General features: G+C 51.0%; 1 long non-coding RNA gene across 1 annotated transcript in view; it reads left to right on the top strand.

Annotated features, from left to right (window-relative positions):
• LOC103548115 (uncharacterized) overlaps positions 1–21,398 on the top strand; it is a 126,406-nt gene that overhangs the window by 12,596 nt on the left and 92,412 nt on the right. Inside the window, exon 2 of the long non-coding RNA XR_011538370.1 lies at positions 10,996–11,118. This is a non-coding gene — a long non-coding RNA (uncharacterized lncRNA). The remainder of the gene's footprint in view (positions 1–10,995; positions 11,119–21,398) is intronic.

Genomic DNA, 21,398 nt, shown 5'->3' with positions numbered 1-21,398 from the left:
AGGGTAACTCTGAGCTGAGTCAGACGGGGCAGTGTGGGACAGCACCAAATGTCTGAACTGGGGACTGGGCACCCCTCCACCTGACACTCACACACACACATGCACAGATGCATGCATATGCACGCACAAATAATACACACGTGCACACATACACATGTGAGGGTGTTGGGAGTTGCCTAGGGTTAGACACAGCCAATTTTGGCCCTCTGCCTCCCTGCCAGGTTTTCTCCTTTAACTCAGACTGCCCTAAAAGGGGACCTATGGCTGCCAGTTTTGCTGCTTGCCTCCATCTGAGCACCAGAAACCCTGGTGGCTGAGGGTGATGATCTTAGTGGTGATTAGGTGCTTCTTCTGGAGCGTCATGAGCCTAGCCTTCCGGTGGGAGGGTGATGTTATCCAGCGTGAATATGGGGGCCGGGTGAGGGAAGATCACTGTCTTTCCTTCCCCAGCACCCAAATGCAACCCACAAGGCCCTGAGCAAAGGCTTCTTTCCTGTGATAAGGATGGCAATGTGGCTTGGCAATCAGAATCTTTGGCTGTGGACTCTGATGGCACTGGGCAAATCCAGGATTTCTCGCTTCCAGCTGTGGGGCTGTGGGCAGGTCACTTCACCTCGCTGAAGCTCAGTCCTGAACCTGTACCAAGAGGATGAACACACTCACTTCATGGTGTTTGCAGATGGTGACTCTGGCCAGTGCCCAGGAAATGGCAGCTAGGGTGGTCAGTGCTTGTTCTTGTAAGTGCCCATGCAAGGCCAAGCTGTGTTGTGTCCAGACCACCTGAACCACAGGAGCTGGGCCTGCCTTGAGGAGAACTGAGCTCCAGTCCTGGCACTGCCCCACCAGCTGGGTGACCTTGGGTGTGTTACTGGCACCCTCTGGCTCAGCATCCTCAGCCCTAAATGAGCACACCAATCTGAAGGTCACATGCAGCTGGAATGACCAATCAGATGGGAAGGGCCTTGCAAATCACAGGGTGTGCGTCCTGTTTGGGGATGCTGGAGGGGAGGAATACCCAGTGTTCTGGCCTCCAGGTGCCCTGACGGGCGCACATCTCCCACAGAGGGGAGAGCTATGCTCTTTTGGGGACCATCTCCGAACCCTGCACTGGTCCTCCCCACAGGTCCATGAGCTGCCAGGTTGGAGAGCTCTTTCTCCGGGAGTCTGAGATCCCTTGAAGCTGGGAAGTTCATGCTGGATGGGCAAAGGCAGCCTGGATTCAAAGCGTCTCTCCAGGCCCTTAATTACCCTTCTTCACCCATAGGTGGAATTTCCATTCAAAGAGCTAGAGAAAGGTGCCAGGGCTGCCACTGGGGACTGGGGTTCCCTGCTGCCTTTGTGTGGCAGCCGCCAGCGCGGCGATGGCACACAGCTCAGGTTTCTGACTTTAATGATTTCCTGAATTCATTCTGTTTCCTACCTCAGGGAAAGGAGGAGAGGTGATCCTCTTGAAAATACACGTAATTGCTTTTATTTGATTTTTATTAAAATGCGTTCAGGAATAATGTGATTGCCCCCTTTATTACATTGTTCATCAATCTGGCATGGGGAATCAGTCTGGAAAAATCAGTGGGTGCAGGAGCCTGGTGTGCAGCAGCTCGCCCTGCACTGCACGGGCCAAGTGGCTCTGGGAGCCGCAGCCCCGTGGTTCCCCTCTGGGGAGGTGGGGGAATGACTCCACTAGGCCCACTGCATGGCAGCCCGCAGGAAAGGAAGGCAGCACTGAGTGTGGAGTACAGAGTGCTTCCACCCCCAAGCTGCTCCTCCTCTGTGCCTCCTCTTCCCGCCTCTGAGGCACAGAGGCTCTGGAGCCATGGTGGTCTGCCTCCGGGCACCACACTCCCCTCTGTTCCCCCAGCTGCCTGCACCTTTATCATAGCCTCCTTGCTGGCCTGACCATCTGCAGGCTCAGGGCCCTCACTCTACCTTCCACGACCCACCCAATCCTTCCATCTTCTGCTCAGAAACCTTGGTGGCTCCCAGGACCCCTTTCCTGCCAGGGCTTTTTGCTTTGGGACCTTTGCATGCAGGGGAAAGAACACACCTCTTGTTAGACCCAGTCCCAATCCTTGCATCACCTTATGCGGTGGGATGCTGGGCAAGTCACTGCCTCTCTGAGCCTCAGTTTACTGATTAAGAACGTGCGAGCACCAAGACCTTCCAGACTGGGTCACTGAGAATACAGAGTGAACAGGCAGGTACAGGGATATGTAACTCACACAGCATGTGTGTGCACGGGCGCATGTGGGAGTGAATCACGTGGCTTTGCCTAGTGAGAGGCTGGAGGTGCTTAGCAAATGCCTGAGGAGAGGGGAAGCGCCAGCTAAGGTGGCTGCAGTGACGGTGACAGCATTTACTTCTGGTACTCCTTCCCCCATCCCCTGCAGCCCCTCCCCTCCTCCCGATGGAGGGTTCTGGGTAGCTTTGGGTCCCAGCAGGTAAGAGTGGGGCCTATCACGTCTCTCACTGCCTTTTGAGGGGTTTATAGTTTCCAGAGGAGGGTCAGAAAGGTGATGGCTAGACTTCCTGGAAGCCCTCACCCCCTGAGCTTGGCACATGCTCCAGAGGCACATCTTATTGCCCTCCATTAGCAGATGAAGTAAATGAGGCTCAGAGAGGGTGAGTGTCTTGTTCAGGGCAGCCCAGCTAGGAAGTGAGGTCTCTTGGGCACAAGAAACTAGGATGGGCTAGTGAGGCCATGGCTGTTGGAGGCGGACCCTCTCCACTCAGCCTCCACTGGGTATCTCTAGAGTGATCTGCCTCTGCTGGGGTGGGCTACACAGGGAGTCAGGGAAGCACAGAGGTGTGTGGGCATCCACTTTGAGAGCCCCCTTAGGGGCTTTTAATTTTTGTGAAAAGCCCATCTTCACATTAAAAAACAGACAAACCTTTGTTGTCTGTTACATTTTTCTTTTTAATGTGTTTGTTATCATGCAAATCATTTGGCAGTGGCTGCAGCCAAATTCAGAAAGTGGAGGCAGGAGATTTAGAAATTCAACTGTGGGGCCATTGAGGGCCAGTGAGGGCCCTGCCCTCCAGCCCAGGGCTCACGCTTGCTCCACCGCCTGCCCTCTCAGCCTTTGCCTGAGCTGTTCCCCGCGGCGATGCTCTTCTCTGCTTATAAGATTCCTCCTGTGCTGCCCCTCTTGCTCCTGATGCCTGCTCAGGCTGTGTGCCTGTCTCGGGGCCGCCTGGCTCCCTGGGCCAGCTTCACGTTGAGGCTCTCCAGTCAGGAGAGTCTGTCCAGGATGGCAGGCCCAGTCCTTCATCATGGAGAGGGCCATGCAGGGAGCTGGGAAAGACCTTTGGAGTCTCAGAAGAGGAAATCCCAGCCCAGAAGGTTAAAGGGTGACCAACAGTTTTCCCAGGACCCAGGGGTTTCCTGGAATGCAGACTTTCAGTGCTAAGCTGGGACAGTCTTGGTCACCCTAGCTAAAACCGCTTGCTCAGGGCCCCACAGCGAGCCCATGACTCTCAACCTCCTGATGCCCAGGCCAGCATCCTGTCCTGATGCTGTCACTATAGACAGTTAGCACCTTCTTTGGGGGGAGGAGGACGCCAAGGCCCCCTGGGGCAGGGACTGGCCCAAGGCCATGGGTGAGTGAGCTGCAGAGCTGCACAGAGGGACCACCAACCTCTGAACCTCTGCTTGATTCCCACATCCAGGAAATGGCCTGCCCCACGGGAGGGGAGCCTCACTGAGCCTTGGAACCCTGTGGCCTGAGGGCTCCAGCGGGGTTGAGTGCCACCCCAGGGCCACCTCAGACCCCCGCCCCCCAGCTGAGCGGTTGCAGGGGGCTGAGGAGGGGCTGAGTCTCGCTGGCTCCCCAAGCTCGGATGAGCTTATCAGATCTCAGTTTCTCTCCTCCTCTGACTGCCTCTGCCTGGCCTCCGCCCCCACCCTCCGTGGCCCATTCCTCTCTGAAGCGGTGCTCCTTTTCTCATCACCAACATCTCATCGCAGAGATGTTGTTTCTGTTGCTTTAAAAAGTTTCCTTTTGGCGAGGGGGAGGTGAGGAGTTGTTTACTGGGCCCATGAAGGCCCACCGTGGGCTGCACCTGGGGGCCATGGTAGATTTGGGGCCAGTGAAGGCTGTACCCACAACCCTGAGCCCCTGGATCCTGTGCCAAGGTGAGGGACGTGGGATCAACACCTGCTATGCACCCAGCTCCAGCGGGCTTGGCAGCACCCACTGCCTAGTCACACCTTCGTGAGCCTGTGAGCCCAGCGGTTACGGTGTCCATTTCCCACAGGAGGCAGCTGGAGCTCAGCGAAGGTAGCTGGGGCTAGCTGGGGCCCATGCCTCTGGATTCGTGGTCTGGGCTCTGCCCATGGCACAGTGCTGCCTTCAGAGCTTGCCGTTCGACCTCGTCCTTCCTTACCTGCCATTTTCCTCACCCATGCAGGAGGACCCAGGCTCTCTCTAGCCAAGGACACACCTTCCTGAAGCTTCTGTCCTGGGCTCTCTGTGGATAGGGCATGAGCTGTATCCATGTCACCAGAGCTGGATTCAAATTTCAAGTCCTCCTGCCGTGTGACCTCTGGCAAGTCACTTAGCCTCTGTGAGCATCAGATGCCTTGGCTGTCAAATGAGAAACTTGGAGAAGTCCCTGAGAGAGCCTGGTGGATCTGAAGGCTGTCAGGCAGGAGACTGGGGCCTCTGTCTGCTTAACGAGGGCCTCAGGAAGTTTCCTCAGCCAGGTTGGGGAAATTGGTTGAGGTGACAGGGAACTCCTGAGGTGAGTGAGAAAGGGAGCACCATGATCAAGACCATGGTCCAGAAGAATCATGGAGGCCAGACCATCGTGGAGCACCAGGCTCTTGCCCAGGACAGACTCCTTTCCCTTGGCCTCCTCTCAGCTTCAGCTGTCAGGCTCTGTGGGAGGAGGAACTGGAGGTCTCCAGGGATGCTGAACCCCAGCCCACACCAGCAGGCAGATGTGAAATGTTTTATTTTTAGTCCATCATACAACGTCTCTTTGTAGCCCCTCCTGGCCTACGAGTGTGGGGGTGCAGTCACGGATGGCTTCATGGAGGAGGTGGCACCTGGTCTGTGCTGGAAGGATAGTGTAAAACCCCTTGTCTGTAGGCAGGAGGGGGTCAGCATCCTGGCCTCTGGGAGCGTCTGCTCCATCTTGGTTTTCCTGGGGCCCCCACAGGTAGGAGTTTGAGCTTTGCTTAGTCAGGCCACAGCGGTCAGCTTCAGGACTCCTGGTTCTGGGAGCCTCCCTTTCGCTCCTGGGTGTTTGGGGAGGGAGGCCTAGGAGGCCTCATACAGTGTGGTGGAAACAAATAGGAAATCAGCCAGCCTCCTGGTCAGACATGCTCTCACGTGGGCCAGGAGACAGGCTTCTTGTCCTGGCTGACTTGCTCTGTGACCTCGCCCAACTGGCCTGGCATCTCTGAGCTTCAGTTTTCCGTAGTACTAAAATACAATGGTCATATGAAGAGTCAGACTAGCCGGCATTCCCTAGGCATTTACAATGTGCCAGGCACTGAGCCAAGTGCGTCGCTTCTGTGAGCTCATTCAGTCCTCAACCACCTTGTGAGGGAGGCTCGATATGATGCCCACCGTATGGGAAATGGAGGCACAGAGGGGCTGAGTAGCCATCTCCAGGCCCACAGCCAGTGAGAGGTGAAGACAGGATTTTCAGCCTGGCCGTCTGACTGGGGGCTTCTGAGACTGCAAACAAGGCAACTACAGCCATTGCTACCATCGTAGTTTACTCTGGCCAGGTGCTTGACAAGAACACCTCATTTCATGCCTACAATACACCTGTGAGGAGACACGATTATTATGTCTACTGTACAGAGAAGGAAACTGAGGCAAGCTGAGGAACTAGGGCAAGATTCTCCAGCTATTCAGTCATGAGCCAGGGTTGGAATCCAGGTGTCTGACTTCAGAGTCTCTAAGAGATTAGTGTGACTAAATCTCCTGGCACATAGGAGCTGGTATATAGTAAGTGCTCAATAAATAATTGCTGAATTGAACTGAAAGGAAAAGCCACAAAAGCATAAGGTTTTTGGGTCCTGTAGTCCCAGTCTTGCTGACTCCATGGGCTGCCTCTGCTAAGGAAGGAGGAAAAGGATGCCCCAGGAGCCCATGAGAGTGGCTTAGACTGATGCCCTAGCCCTTCAGAGGGTCTCCTGCAGCCTCCAGGCTCCACCTTTCCTCTTCCCATCACTACGTTCCTTTTTTCCTCCAATCATTCCTTTTCTTAAAAAAAGTCAATTTTATTGAGGAATAATTTACAAAATGCACACATTTTAACTGTACAGTTCAATGAGTTTTCACAGATGTAGACAGTGATATTAACGTTGCCACACTCAAAACAAAACACATTTCCATCACTCTGCGAAATTTCGTCATGCCCTTTCCCAGTCAGTCCCTCTTCCTGCACCCATGCTGGGAAACATTGATTTGATTTCTATCACTATAGATTAGTTTTGCATGTTCTAGAACATCCTATAAATGGAATAACAGTATGTGCTCTTTTGTGTAGCTCCATCCATCCTGCACCATGTTTTGGTATTTTGGCCCTTTTTCTTGCTGAGTAGTATTCCGGTAAATGGACATACACAGTTTATCTGTTCATCAGTTGATATGCATTTATGTCCCGTCCAGTTTTAAGATGTTATGAGTAAAGCTGCTATGAACACTCACATGCAAATCTGGGTGGACATTTCTTCATTTTTCTTGGATCGATGCTGAGAAGCAGAGTTCAGTGTCTGGCAAGGACATGTTTTACTGTATAAGAAGCTACCAAACTCTTTTCCAAAGTGTTTGCATCATTTTAGCTCCCAGCAGTGCTATCATTGGTTGCACCTATCCATAAGTTATAATCATCACATACATTGTTACTATTATTTTGAACACACTGTTATCTGTTAGATCATTGGGAATAAAAAGTTGAAAGTTTCTCTTTTACCTTCACCTACTCCTCCTCTAATGCTCTTCCTTTCTTTATGTAGATTTGATTTGTGACATACATCATTTTTCTTCTCTCTGAAGAACTTCTTTTTAGCATTTCTTGCAAGGCAAGTCTACTGGCAACAAATTTCCTCAATTTTCGTTTGTCTGAGAAAGTCTTTATTTCTCCTATAATTTTGAAGGGTAATTTGGCAGGATATAGAATTCTAGGTTGGTGATTTTTTTCCCTCTCAACACTTTAAGTATTTCGCTCCTCCCCTTCTTGCTCGAATGCTTTCTGAGGAGTCTGACGTAATTCTTACCCTTGCTCCTCTACACGTAATCGTTGTCCCCCTCCCCCCCGACCGACACTCTGGTTTATTTCAAGATGTTTTATCTCTGGTATTTTGCAGTGTGACTATGATATGCCTAGGTGTAGCTTTTTGGCTTTTTCCTTCTTAGTGTTCACTGAGCTTCCTGGAATATGTGGTTTGGTGTCTGACATTAAGTTTTGGAAATTTTCAGTCATTATTGCTTCAAATATTTCCTCTGTTTCTTTATTTCTTCTCCCTCTGGTCTTCCCATTACACACGTATTACACTGTTTGTAGTTGTCCTATAGTTCTTGGATATTCTGTTTTTTTCAGTCTTTTTCTCTTTACCTTTCTGTTTGAGAAGTTCCTATTGAGGTTGCCTCAAGAGCAGAGATTCCTTCCTCAGCTATCTCCAGCCTACTAATGAGACCATGAGAGACGTTCTTCATTTCAGTTTCAGTGCTCTTCATGTCTAGCATTTCTTTTTGATTCTGCTTTAGAATTTCTATCTCTCTGTTTATATTACCCATCTGTTCTCGCATGTTGCCTACTTTTTCCATTAGAGAACTTAGCATATTAATCATAGTTTTTTTAAACTCCTGGTCTGATAATTCCAATATTCCTGCCATATCTGAGTCTAGTTCTAATGCTCCCTCTGTTTCTTCAAACTGCTTTTTTTTAATCCCTTTTATTATACTTTGTAATTTTTTCATGGAAAACCAGATTTGATGTACTAGATAAAAAGAACGTGGTTCTGGTTCCCACAGAGGTTTCTGCCCATGAGTTTCTGCTCAAGTAAGTTGTGATTCTCTGTGTCTACCTTGTCTGCCTGTCTCTCCAATTTTTGAGGCAGTAGTTTGCCCTGTGTGTGTGTGAAAGATTCACCCTGAGCTAACATCTGTTGCCAATCTTCCTCTTTTTTTGTTTTCCCTCTCCAAAGCCACAGTATGCAGTTGTATATTCTAGTTCTAAGTCCTTCTAGTTCTTCTACGTGAGCCACCACCACCGCATGGCTATTGACAGACCAATGATGTGGTTCTGCATCTGGGAACCGAGCCTGAGCCGCTGGAGCAGAGAGCACTGAACTTTAACCATTAGGCCCCCAGGGCTAGATCTTATGTATCTTTTGTCTATAGCGTCTTATCTCCTATTAATTCCTTCCTATTCCTATTAATTCCTATCAATTTCATAGATTGTATTTTTAAGCTATAGAAGTTCTGTTTCTTTTTTTCATGGTTTCCATTTATCTCTTCATTATATTTTCTTTTAAATTCTTGAATATTTTAATAATAATTATTTTAATATCTTTGTCTGCTATTTCCATAATTTCTGTCATCTAAGTCTGTTTCTATTGAATTATTTTTCTTCTAGTTGTGGTTACATTTTCTTACTTTCTGTCATGTCTAGGAGTTTTTGTTTGAATGCTGGACATTGTGATGTTCCATTGCTGAGTGTTTTGCTTTTGTTAATACTCTTTAAAGAGTATTCACAATATTGCTTGGTAGGTAGTTAGTTTACTTTGGATCAAGTTACTCCTTTTGAGGCTTATTTTTAACCTTTGTTAAATTCATCAATGACACCTCTCTACTCTGATGGGTTGGAACTCAAAGTCTCACATCTCTATGTGACCTTTGGTAGTTGTTAAACTCATAACTCCCTGGTAGTAATTTTTTCTCTGATAGTCACTCTTTGTCTGGCCCCATCAAGTCTTACCCTCAACATGCACAGCTTATGATTCATTCTAAGGTTCAAGAGAACCCCTATGGAGACTTCTGGAGCTTTCTCTGCCTAGCTGCCTCCTTACTGGTACTCTGCCCACAACTTCCAGCAGGCTGAACCTCTCCATGCTGCAATCACTGTCTCATCAGCTCAGTGAGACTGCTGTGCTCCACTTGGATTCTCTTTCTTTGTTCAGTGGCCTGGAACATGTCTCCAGTTAGAAAACTGGGACAATCACAGAGCATACCTTGTCTGTTTCCCTTCTCTGAGGAAGCATGGACCTGTGCTTCTGTGTGAAAATGGATGTTTCTATGTTGGTTCCATTTTCTTTCTTTCTTTTTTTTTTATGGTGAGAGGGCTAGTCTGATTACCAGTGGCTCTGTCAAGGCTAGAAGTGCACCTCATTGGCTCTCTGTGCAGCATTCATGATGAATAGAAGTTCATTTCATGATGAGTAGATGCCTTGTGGAGGAGGGCATCTTAGGAGAAGGGGCTGTACAGGGAAAAGTTTGAGTCTGAGGCATGTTCAGGGATTGTATATGCAGTGTGTGTGCAGGGAGGGTCAGAGGTGAGTCAGAGGGAGAGGCAGAAATGTATTTGCAAAGGACCTTGAGTGGCAGTCTAGGAGTCTGCACATTATCCTGAAGGTCTTGAGGAGGCTATAGCTAGTAATTATTGTTATAACTATAACAACAATACCATGTAATTGATTTGTTTTCATGTACCAAGCAGGTACTGCTCTAAGCTCTTTCCATGGATGTCTCATTTACTCCTCCAGCCAGCTCTTGAAAGACTACAATGTTACTAGGAATTCCCACGGGCCATGTGTTTTTCTGAACACTTTACGCAATGATCTCATTTAATATCACAATAACACTATGTGGTAGCAACTATAACTATGCCTATTTTACAAATCAGGAAACTGCGGCACAGAGAGGGCAAATGACTTATGGTCACATAGAGAATAAGTAGCAATGAGGGGTGATTTTCTTTTCTTCCAAAGTACTCTTTTAACATTACTGTAATAATGTTCTTACAATGAAAAAGAGCTGCCTTTGGGCCATCCAGGTGTCTGTCGTAGTCCATTGCCTGCAGACACTGCATATTAGTGCGTGTGGCTGCCAGGCCTGGTGGACATGGCATTGCGTGGCAGTCAAGTGGTATCTATGATGGTTTAAAAACATATCATCAAATTCATTGACACTCTTCTCATCAAAAGCGTGCCTATAAACCCCCCTTCAATATGGGCCAGCTTTAGCGACTTGCTTCTAATGAATAGAATGTGGTAGAAATGATACTGAGTTACTTTGGAGGCTAGTTTTAAAAAGACAACTCTGGGGGCCAGCCTGGTGGCACAGCAGTTAAGTTTGTATGTTCCACTATGGCGACCCAGGGTCCGCCGGTTCGGGTCCCGGGTACAGACATGACACCATTCATCAAGCCATGCTGTGGCAGGTGTCCCACATAGAAAGTAGAGGAAAATGGGCATGGATGTGAGCTCAGAGCCAGTCTTCCTCAGCAAAAAGAGGAGGATTGGCAGCAGATGTTAGCTCAGGGCTGATCTTCCTCAAAAAAAAAAAATTAAAAATTAAAATTAAAAAGACAACTCTGCCTAAGTTGTTCCCTTGTGACACATGCCTTGGGTGTCTTATAGTTTTGCCTTTTCTAGAATATCATATAAGTGAGATCATTCACTGTGTAGTCTGTTTTCTGGGTCTTTTTACTTAGCATATTGCTTTTGAGATTCAGCCATGTTGCTGTGTGTGTCTGCAGTTTGATCATTTTTATTTCTGAGGTGTTTTGTTAATCCATACATTTGATATTCATTTTTCCACCCCAGGCCTGGGCATATGACAGATGCTGAATAAGTGGGTGTTGAGTGGCCATTCGGGTGATTGGAAGGCGGATGTGGGACTCCTCTGCAAATCCGCTAAAGCAAGGCTCTGACCGGGGTTGGAGGAGGCAAAGATGACATTTTCCCAAGACTCATTTATCATTCATTAATTCGCGACTGTTTGTTGAGTATCTACTCCATGATAACTGTTGTACTAGGTCACAATAAGCTGTTCCTGCCCCCTCGAGAGCTGACTACTGAGCTGCGAAGACAACCCATCAAACAGTTAACATCTTGGGAGAAAGGAAAAGCAGAGCAAGGGGAGAGACCAGCAGGGCAAGGTAAGTGTGGGAGATGGGGAGGACAGGCTGAGGGTTCAGTGGAGTAGGCAGCAGGATGGGGTGGGTGAGGCAGACAAGGCTTCCCCGAGAAAGTCAAGGCTTGACAGAGGTGGTGTTTGCTGGACTGTGGAGGAGGGAAGGGTGTGCCTGGCAGAAGGAACAGCGGCGTGAAGGCCCCTGTGTGAGCCCAGTGTGAATGTGGGGAGTGGTCAGATTTGCGGCTGGAGAGGTGATCCTAGGACCAGCGGGGAGGACCCACAAGTCTTAGAGTTTTCCTTTTGTTCTGAAGACAGTGGGGGTCCATTGAAGGATTTTAAGTTGCAAAGTGATATAATTAGGGTCTGTCTACTTGAAAGTGGAGAAAGGAGTGAGTGTATAAGTCCAGGGAGGAAGACCAGTGGGGGATGTTGTAAGTACCTCAGGTAAGGGATGGTGGTGACCTGGGCAAGGGCAACAGGGAGAAGGGATTTTAGACCAACTTCAAGGCAGACTTTCCAGGATCTGGAGACTGATCTTATGTGAGGAGGGGGAGGGGCGAAATAAGACATGAGACTAGATCCCAGATTTGGAACTTGGGCAACTGAGTAGATAGTAGTGCCAATCCCTGGAAGAGGAGCAACTAAGTGGGGAGCAGGAGGTAAGAGACGATGAGTAAATATGGGAAGTGTTGAGGTTAAAGTGTCTGCAAGATGTCTGAATGGAAAGTCCAGGAGGCAGTTGGCTGTTTTGGCCTTAAGAGGGAATCTTGGCTGCACCTGAGATTTGGGAGGCATTGGCATGGAGGAGGAGGTAGATGAGCTTGCCTGGAAATGAGCGAAGAGTATGGAGGGCTGAGGGCTCCACACAGAGACCTGAGGAACACCAGGAGTCAAGAAGGGCAAAGAGGTGTACAAGCGAGAGTGAAGGAAATGGCATGGAGAACAAAAGTGTAGACCAAGGAGTGTGTGGAGGAGCCGAGGGGCAGAGTGGTGAAAGGAGAGGCAGCGGACACCAGGAGGCATGCTGCCCAAGGGTCAAGTCAGACAACCTGCAGGACCCCAGCACGGCCAGTCCCTGATGACCTGAGATGACCCCTGTGGAGGAGTGGGAGAAGTTAAGCCAGTGAGCTGGCTGTGAGGAGTTGGGGGGCAGGGGAGATGGTTTGGATGCACTTCTGTTGTGCATCCAAGTTTGGTTGTGAATGGGGGTGTGAGCTAAGGCTGCAGCTGGCCAGGGACATGGGCTCAAGGGAGGATTTTAGATGAGAGAGGCTTGGGTGTGTTTAAGTGCAGATGAGAAACAGCCAGGAGAGAGGGGTGTTCTGGTTGTCTATTGCTGTGTAACGAACCACCCAAAACTCAGTGCCTTAGAACAACAACCATTGATTTTCTCCCACAATTCTTGGATTGACTGGGATTAGCTGGTTTATCTTGGGCTGCCGTCACCTGAAGTTTTGACTGGAACATCAAGATGGCCCATCACACGACCAGCAGCTGGTGCTGACCGATGATAGGGAGCTCGGCTGGGGTTGTGGACCAGGTTCTTGGTTCTCCTCCATGCAGCCTTTCCACCTTGACTGGGCTTCTCACAGTCTAACAGCTGGATTCCAGGAGGGAGTATTATAAGCCCTCCAAAGGAGAAGCTGCAGATATCTTAAGACCTCGTCTTGGAAGTCCCACAGTGTCACTTCTGCCATATTCTAGAGGTCAAAGCAAGTCACAGGCCAGCCCGATTCGAGGGGAAGGGGAATAGACTCCATCTCTTCATGGGAGGAGCTGCGAAGAATTTGGGCAATCTTTAATGTAACATAGGAGAAGGTGAACCTACAAGAGAATAATTGGTGGATACATCAAGAAAATGGCAGGGCTTGGGGCCCAGGGCACACGTAATGGGACTGGCTTTAGAGAGAAGAAGGGCTTGGAATGGGGGTCCAGGGGGGTAGGGTCATCTTACTTTTTTTTTTTTTGAGGAAGATTAGCCTTGAGCTAACATCTGCTGCCAATCCTCCTCTTTTTGCTGAGGAAGACCGTCCCTGAGCTAACATCCGTGCCCATCTTCCTCTACTTTCTATGTGGGATGCCTACCACAGCATGGCTTGCCACGCAGTGCCATGTCCACACCCGGGATCCAAACTGGTGAACCCCTGGGCCGCCAAAGCGGAACATGCATGCTTAACCACTGTGCCACCGGGCCGGCCCTTACATTTTATCAAGACCTCAGCAGATCAACCAACCACAAGGTTCCAAGTTGTATAAGCCACTTGGCACTTTCCCCTCCCTTTGTAGCTGAGGTGGTAGAGAGCCTCTCAGGAACGACACACATTCCTGAGTGCTAGCATATGGCCTGAATCAGTTCTCCCAGTGGCTCTCTGTGGTCAATTGAGGTCAATTTCGTGATGCCCATTTTCCAGGTGAAGCAACTGAGGCTCAGCAAGTCTCTCTCTCTGAGTTTGTGTGAATGCCTGTGTTGATTATCTGCACATAAAAGATGTTTGCTCTCACCTATCTGAAGAGCATCTAGATGTCATAATAGCTCTTTAGAGAAGGGAACCCACAATGGACATGGAGTGAAATTCTCATCCCGGGAGAGGGGCGTTGGGAAGTAGGGCATCAGCTCAGGCCCTGGCAGCCTGAGGGGGTCCTGGACTGGAAGGGCACCTGGGACTGTGAGGTGCGAGCCCCTCAGGATTAGAGCATGGGGAGGAAGGAAGAGATGCTTGGCTGCAGAAACCATGAACTGGTGACCACCATTCCAACCACCCTAATCATGCACTCGTGATATTAATAAAAATAATTTATGTCATGTGACTTCTTTTTAACTAGCTGCTTTCAAGACTTAAAACCAGGATTATCAAAGGCATGCATTTATAAATTATTAGCCCAGAGCTCATAAGCACATATACTTTGGGGAACACTTTGGTAGCACTTTAAATTAATTTATTGTCATTCATTCCAGCTGTCTGTGATGTACACCTTCAGCTATAAATTGTACCATCATCTGACACACAATTAACTCAGGTGCTGCCCAAGCCAGAGCACATAATAAAACATTTGAATACAATTTCTTTAGAGACATACGTCTCCCTTCTCCTTCTTTTCTCCTTTTCTCTCTTCTTTCCCTCCCCTCCTCTCCATTCCCCTCCCCTCCTCTCTCCTCCTCTTTCCTCCCCTCTCCTATTAATGACAAGCAACATGGAGAGAAGAAAGGTGCTTAGGAGTCATGTTGACAAAGGAATCAGGGCAAGTAAGACCCACTGTGCCCTGCAGCCCTCCGCAGGGCTCGTGGGGCTTCAGTCCATTGTCCGGATGGGACATCAGAGGTCCGGAGAAGGTGTGGGTTTGTCGAAGGCCACACAGCCAGTAGAAACCATGACCTGCATCCTACCCCATTGCCTCCTTGGTAGGCAAGCAGAGGTCATGCTCCTGAGAACTTTGGCCTGTCCATGAGTGACCACAGAACTCAGAAGAAAGCTAAACACGGAGAATCAGATTTCTTTGAGAGGAGTTTCTCAGAAAAGAATTATGGGGAGGCAGGGCAAGAGAAGGAAAGAACGGAAGAGGATTAATCCCGTGTTCCCTGCCTTTAAACATCAGAAAGGCAGAGAGTGGCTTGTTTTGGGGTCCCAGGGGGACAGAGCTGGCACCTTGGGAAGCAGTCCCAGGAGGACAATTTGGATCCCATGTGGAGGGATTTGGTAATGGTGAGAGCTGGCTGAGGTTGGAGGGGGTTCCCTGTCATGGGAGGAATGCAACTGGAGGCCTCTGGGGGACATGGAACCTTGGAATAGTGGATTAGTTTCCTATGGCTGCTGTAAGAACTGGCCACAAAAAAGTCGTGGCTTACAATAATACAAATGTATTATCTTACAGTTGAGGAGGTCAGAACTCCAAAATGAGTCTTACTGGGCTAAAATCAAGGTGTTGGAAGGTCTGTATTCTTTAGAGACTCTGGGGGACAATCCAGTTCTTTGCCTTTTCTGGCTTCAAGAGGCTACCTGCTTTCCTGGACTCATGGTCCCTTCCTCCATCTTCAAAGCCAGCGATGTCAGGCTGTGTTCCTCTCATGTTGCCATCTCTCTGGTTGTCTCTTTTGCCTGCTTTGTGTACCCTTGTGATCACACCAGGGCCACCTGGCTAGTCCAGAAACATCTCCTCATCTCAGTGTCAGCTTGTTAGCAACCTTAATTCCCCTTTCCACGTAACCTAACATATTCTTAGGTCCTGGGAACTAGGATCATGAGCTAGGATCATGTAGACATCTTTGAGGGGGGCTATTGTTCTGCCTACCACAAATGGGGAGTAAGGCCTCTGAGGTCTGCCTTGCACAGAGAGATTTTCTAATCTGGAACCGGAGACATTTTATTGCTTTACCTAAGCAGGATGAGGTATATGGAAGAGGAAAAAGGAGAAGGGAGGGGCGGGTTTGGGGGCAGGACCGAAGGAGAGAAAAATGGATCAGGAGAAGTGGCAGAAGAAAAAGGAGGATGGAAAACTCTATCACCTCCCATGTCAGATGGCCGCTGCCCCTGCGTTCAGTTTGAGGTCAGGCTGACCATTAGGAGACTTGAACTTAAAGCCCAGTCCCGCTGTGCGACCATGAACCAGTCTGCTGCCTGCTCTCGCTGGGTCAGTGTCTCCATGGGTAAAATGAGATTCCTTTGGCCCTGCCCTTTGAGAGTTCTCCAAATGACGTCTCTGGAGTGGGCCCCCTTGAGGGAGGCTACAGGGGACTTGGGCCAGGCCAGAGGGCGGCTGCCTGGCAGGGGGGAGGCAACACCCTCACCCAGCAGGCAAATGGCCATCGCTGCTCTGTGAAGGGTGGACTGTGGAGCCCAGTGGTCCCTGGTCTCTGGAGGCTCCAGACCTGTGCCCAGGCCCCACCTGCAAGGCCCTGTGAGTTTGCCCTCCTCCGGCAGGCATCCCGTCCTCCCCACCAGCTTGGTTTTCTTGCCTTCATCCCCAGAAGCCCTAGCCTTCCTGGGGATCTGGTCCCGGGAGAGTTTTGTGGAGGCTCCTGGAAGGAGCCCTGCAAGAGGCTGAGTGTTTCTGGCTTCTTTCTCTTGCACGCTTAAGGGCAAAGTGTGGGTCTTCTGTCTGTCTCTCTCTTTTCTCTCAAAACCTATGGATAAGGTCCTCAGCTTGCATAATAATAGTACTTACCTCACAGGGCTTTGGACAAGTAGAGTGATGAGCAGTAGATGGTGGCATTCCTTGCAGTGCTGTCCCTGGGCAGGCCATGTTCATTCATTCTCAAATACCCCTTCCCTCGTGACATCTGCCGGGAACCCCTGGCCCCAAATAACAGCAGGTCTGAACTCTGTAGCTTCACCATGTGTGATGGGACCTTTGGAGTTTATGTTTTTGTCCCCTGGTCTGTCTTGCTGTCCTGGAGTGGGCCCTCAGAGGCCACACAGACTGTGACGTTCCTGAGGCAGGGCCTATGTCCGATTGGCCTGCCCGGCTCCAGGAGCCACCCCAGCTGGGTACTTAGTAGGTGCTAGGTCAGATGTTGGAATGAATGGATGTGTGAAGGAATTGATGCATGAGTGGATGCTCAGCTGGGAATTAATTCACTTAGCAGGCATTGCTCAGCACTGTTCTTCTGCCAGACCCCATGGGAGGCAGGCTCCTGCCTCTGCCCCTGCCCTCCAGGTGCTTACTGGGCAGCTTTGACTTTCATGTGCCACTGTGGTGGGTGTGCAGACCACCACCAGCAGAGGGAGGAGGGCAAAGTCTCAGGATGGAGGCATCTGTGGTCCTTGAATCCTCAGCACTCACTCACTGCTGGTATTTGTGTCTCCTCTTAGCTCTGGCCAGAACTTGAAGAGCCAACAACCAATTCTATTAATCAATTGTCTGCTGCCTGTGCTGGGAGCAGGGCTGCCTGCCCAGATAAAGCCCCAGGGGAGGGGCAGGGGACCAGGAAACAGGCAGGTGCGTGAGCAAAGCCCGCCCCCTATCCTGGTGGGCACACACTGTGATGGGCGTGCACGCCCACACTCTCACACACACTGATGTGTAGGTCTTTGGGCATACCCGTCGCCTCTGTCATGCATACACACAGCCCCACACCCTCGCGCAGCCCCTCCTATGTGCATCTTCCCTGCAGCATGAGCTTCCCACGCCCAACATCTGCCCTGGAGCCTGCTCCCACACGCCCTGCCCACCTCCACACACTCGTCCCACGCCTTGACAGTCACAATACTTCTGCATATCTCCAGCACGTACACCTGCCCATACACACATCCTCCATACACTGCTTGCCAGCGCCCGTGCTGAAGGCTTCCTCTGTGTTCCCTAAGGCAGAGAGGTGCCAGCATGGACCGGCTTTATTAAGGGGCCAGATGGATCGTTATCTGGAGCTGGTTGGTTTGGTCTGAATTGTTCGCGGTGGAATAAGAGACCTGGATTCAAGTCAGAGGTTCTAAATTCACTACCCACGTGGGACCCTGAATGAGTCTGTTTCCCAATCCAGACCTCAGTTTCCTCATCTGTGAGATGGGAATAATGCCAACCCCAGTGGGGGTCTCCAGGATCCAATCGAATGCTATCATGGAAATAAAAATGTTTGGTGAGAACAGAGAGGGTCAATTGACATTATTATTGTTCATTTTCTTGCCATCATTGTTGTTCACGAGTCAGAGTCCTTTGGAATCCTGGTAAGCCCTGCTGATGTGCTTGTGACGAGGAAAATCTGTCCTGATCCTGGTAACCTTGAGGGTTTGACAGCCCACACCCCAGATCCCCTACCCCATATCACTGGAACCCTGCCAGGTCCAGCTTCTCCCTCAGGCTGTTCTGCATCTGCCTGTCTAGGCCAAAGAACATGGCTGTGCCCTCAGCCGCCTCTTGACCGCCTCCTCCATCCACGCCCAAGACTTGGGGGCAAGTCTCCATCCAAGACTTTTTCCCCACCGGGTTCCCCTGTTGAGCATAATTGTTGGCTGCAGGAGGGCACCATCGTTGCACTCAGGGGTCCCAGGGAGCTCTGAGGAACTGTGGTCCCTAGCAGCTTGGCGGGCCAAGGTGGGAGACAGGACTATGGGTGCGTGTGTGGTGTGGGAGCATGCAGGTGTGTGTGCCTGTGGGTGTGAGAGAATGTGTCTGTGGGGATGTCCGTGTGGGTGTCAGAGTGTTGGTGGATGCCAGGGAGGGTGAGTTTGTGTGGGGGTGTGTATGTCCGTGTGAGTAGGAATATAGCCTGTGTGGCAGTGTGAATATGTGGTGTGTGGGCATGTCTGTGCTGTCTGGGAGAGTGAGACTGTGTGGGTGAGTGTGCTGTGTGTGTGTAGAACTTCATTTTTGTGCCTGTGAGTTGCAATGTAGTGTGTATGCATGTGCGATAGTTGATCATGACCTTGTGAATGTGTGTGGGTATGTGTGGGTTGTGATAGTGCTTCGGTGGTGTTGGGGAATGTGTGTGGAGGTATGTGTGTACTGTGTCTGGGTGGGAGTGTGTGTGTGTGTGTTGTTTGTGGGGTGTCAGTGTAGGTGTCTGAGTGAGTGTGTGTGTGTGGTGTCTGTCAGTCTGGTGTGGGTGTGTCTGTGGAGTGTGGGTGTCTGGGAGGATAGCTGTGGTGCGGCTGTGGGTTTCTTTGCTGGGCATGTGATGTGAGTGTGCTGGTGGAGGAGGTGGGAGAGGCAGTCTGGGCAGGGGGGTGGGTGGCGGCAGGCAGGCGGCCAGGGCGCCTCCCCTGCTTCCTTGTGCAGAGCGCTTCCCTGTGCGCAGTGGCTGGGCTGACAGCCGGGCAGAGAAGAAAACTAGACGTCAGGGAAATCAGTCAGAGACAAATCGATTCCCTTTAGAGGTGAGAAAAAGCAGATGCTGCAGCTGCTGGTGGCCCGTTAGGCTCTGAGCCACATCCCCCCCAGCCCAAGCTGCCCTCCCCGACTCCTCCGCACAGCCAACATTCCCCTTCCACTGCCTTTGTTAAGGGCCCTGTTGCGGGCCTGCTGCCTGGGCTGCCATGCCTCCCTTCCCCTGCAGCCAGGTGTGCTTTACAGAACCCAGGCTGGGCGTGTGTGTGTGTGTGTGCATGTGTGCATGTGTGTGTGTGCGCCTGCAGATGTAGTTGTGGTCCTCACCTGATGGCAGAGACCCCTTAGGGACTTCAGAGGCCGTGGGTCACCAAGTTGGCCAAGGATACCCAGTGAGCTGAGGCAGCTCTGAACCAGGACTCACGCCTCCTGGGTGTCGACCAAGGCAGATCTGTGCCATGCCCCACTCCCTCCTGCCCCAGCCCCGACCCCAGAGCCTCTTTGAGCAAAGCGTCCTTTCTTCCTTTCCTAATCTGTTGAGGGATTCGTGCAAGAGGAGCTGTCCCTGGGCAGTGCTGCTTCCCTGTGTGCACATCAGGCCTGGCCACAGCAGCCTCACTCCTTCATATAGCCTGGTGAGGAGGGTCTGTCCCCACATCCCACAATCTGCCCAGCTGGTGCTGATCTGGGCTGCCCTGATCAGCTTCTGACTCAAGTAGGGGCTAAAGATCAGCCTCTTGGCTTCAGCCCCATGGGGGGTGTCCGAGGTCCCTGAGCCTGGGAGCCCTGCCTCAGAGCAGCTGCTGTAGGTGGGGCCCCTACTCCCTGCCTGGGTCTTGCTGACACCTCGGCTGTGGGGTCGTCCCCTACTCCAGGTCCTCCTTTCTCTGCCACCACCTTTTCCTTTGGGCCAAAACACCCAAACAAGTTAGGAAATAAGGGTGAAGCTTGTCATTGCACAGAAACGGTGACTCTTCTGGACGCTAGCTCTGTTTCCCCAGTGTCCCTGGCTCTTGTGGTCAGCCTCTCAGGCATCCGCTCAGCTGGGCTCCTGAGCATTTGTTCTCAGCCAGTCCCTGGATGTGGCCGCAAGCAAGCTGACCTGGGCCTGCCTTCAGGAGCCTTGCATCTAGCAGGAAGACACACCATGACTCCATCTGGGCCTGAGAACTTCAGGGTGGGAAGAGAGGGTGCACTGGGCCCCACAGCAAAACCAGCCTCCACCCAGCGCCCCTGACCCCACCTTCCGGGGCTGCACCCTCCCCAGCTCCATCTTCCGTCCTTGTCAGGACAGTCGGCTTTGTCCAGCAGGGATGTCCTGCTATATGAGCGTGAAGTAGTTGAAGTCGGAGCTGCTCTGTTGAGTGGGGGATAGGAGAAGTAGCTGTTCCAGGGGCTTGGTTTTTGGATGCCTGTACTAACAGACCCTCCCCCCTGCTTCCTGGACCCACCCCTCTGCCCACAAAGACCCTCAAGACCCTGCTTTCTGCTCTCCACTTTCAGGCATGTCCTGACCCATGTCCACTTGCCTGAGTCCTCCGTTGCCATCCCTGGCCACACTCTGGAATCTGGAACCTGCATTGAGAGACCTGTGTTCTAAGCCCTGGCTGTGTGTTCTGAGATAGGCAGTAAACCTCTCTGGGCCTTGTTTCCTCCCCTGCCAAGGGGATGAGGATCCAGGCCTTGCTCACCCCAGAGGGACCAAGATCGGGTGGCAGGTATGATTGCTGCTTGGAGTAACAGTTGTGTTTTTGTTATTGGTGGTCAGGAGGATGGCTGATGGAACCCTTCCAAAACCCCACCCCTGGCCTAGATTCCCAGTGGCCAGACAGAGGGGAGAGGCCAAGGATTGATCTACAAACATTGATTGAGCCAGTTTGGGACCAAGCCCTGTTGTGGACAGACAGCAGGTGCCAGCCTGGTGCCTGGCCCATAAGATACATCCAAAAAAATACCTGCTGAGAGAAAGAATGGGTGCTGTTGTGAATGTGAATGTTGCTGACATGTTCCCAGCTCCTAGGGAGCTTACAGTCTCACTGGGACACATTGGGTGGGACAGGAGAGTGGGTTCTGACTCCAGCTCTGCTTCTGACTGCTCCTGGCCTTCCTGTTTGTCCCTCAGTAACATTGGGAGCTCTGTGACCTTGAAGATCATTTCCTGCTGGGATATTAATACCACCACTAATAATAACAGCAGCCATCGAGGCAGGAACAAGCATACTAATATTAGCTGCACCTGTTGAGGGCCTAGCACGTGCCAGGCCCTCTACATATGTTATGACATCAGCCCTTGTGAGCCTTCCCCTGTTCTGTGAGCTGGACTCATCGTCTCCATGTTGACAATGTGGGGCTGGATGCTCTATTCTTGCCCAGGGTCCCAGAGCCGGGACAGAGCTCCAGGCTATTTTAGTTGGGCTCTGAGGATGACAAGGAACAGAGGTACTCAGCTGACCTCAAGTAGGGGAAGGCTGAGTAAAAAGAGAAACATCATGGGGACCTGCGGTGAGCCACCACCCTGGGCTGCAGGCAGGGCTGGGCCGAGGT

The sequence above is a fragment of the Equus przewalskii genome, chromosome 1 (assembly GCF_037783145.1).
Source record: "Equus przewalskii isolate Varuska chromosome 1, EquPr2, whole genome shotgun sequence".
In the NCBI taxonomy this organism is placed as follows: domain Eukaryota; kingdom Metazoa; phylum Chordata; class Mammalia; order Perissodactyla; family Equidae; genus Equus; species Equus przewalskii.
The sequence above is the reverse complement of the archived record's forward strand: the minus strand, read 5'-3'. Positions and strand labels throughout refer to the sequence as shown.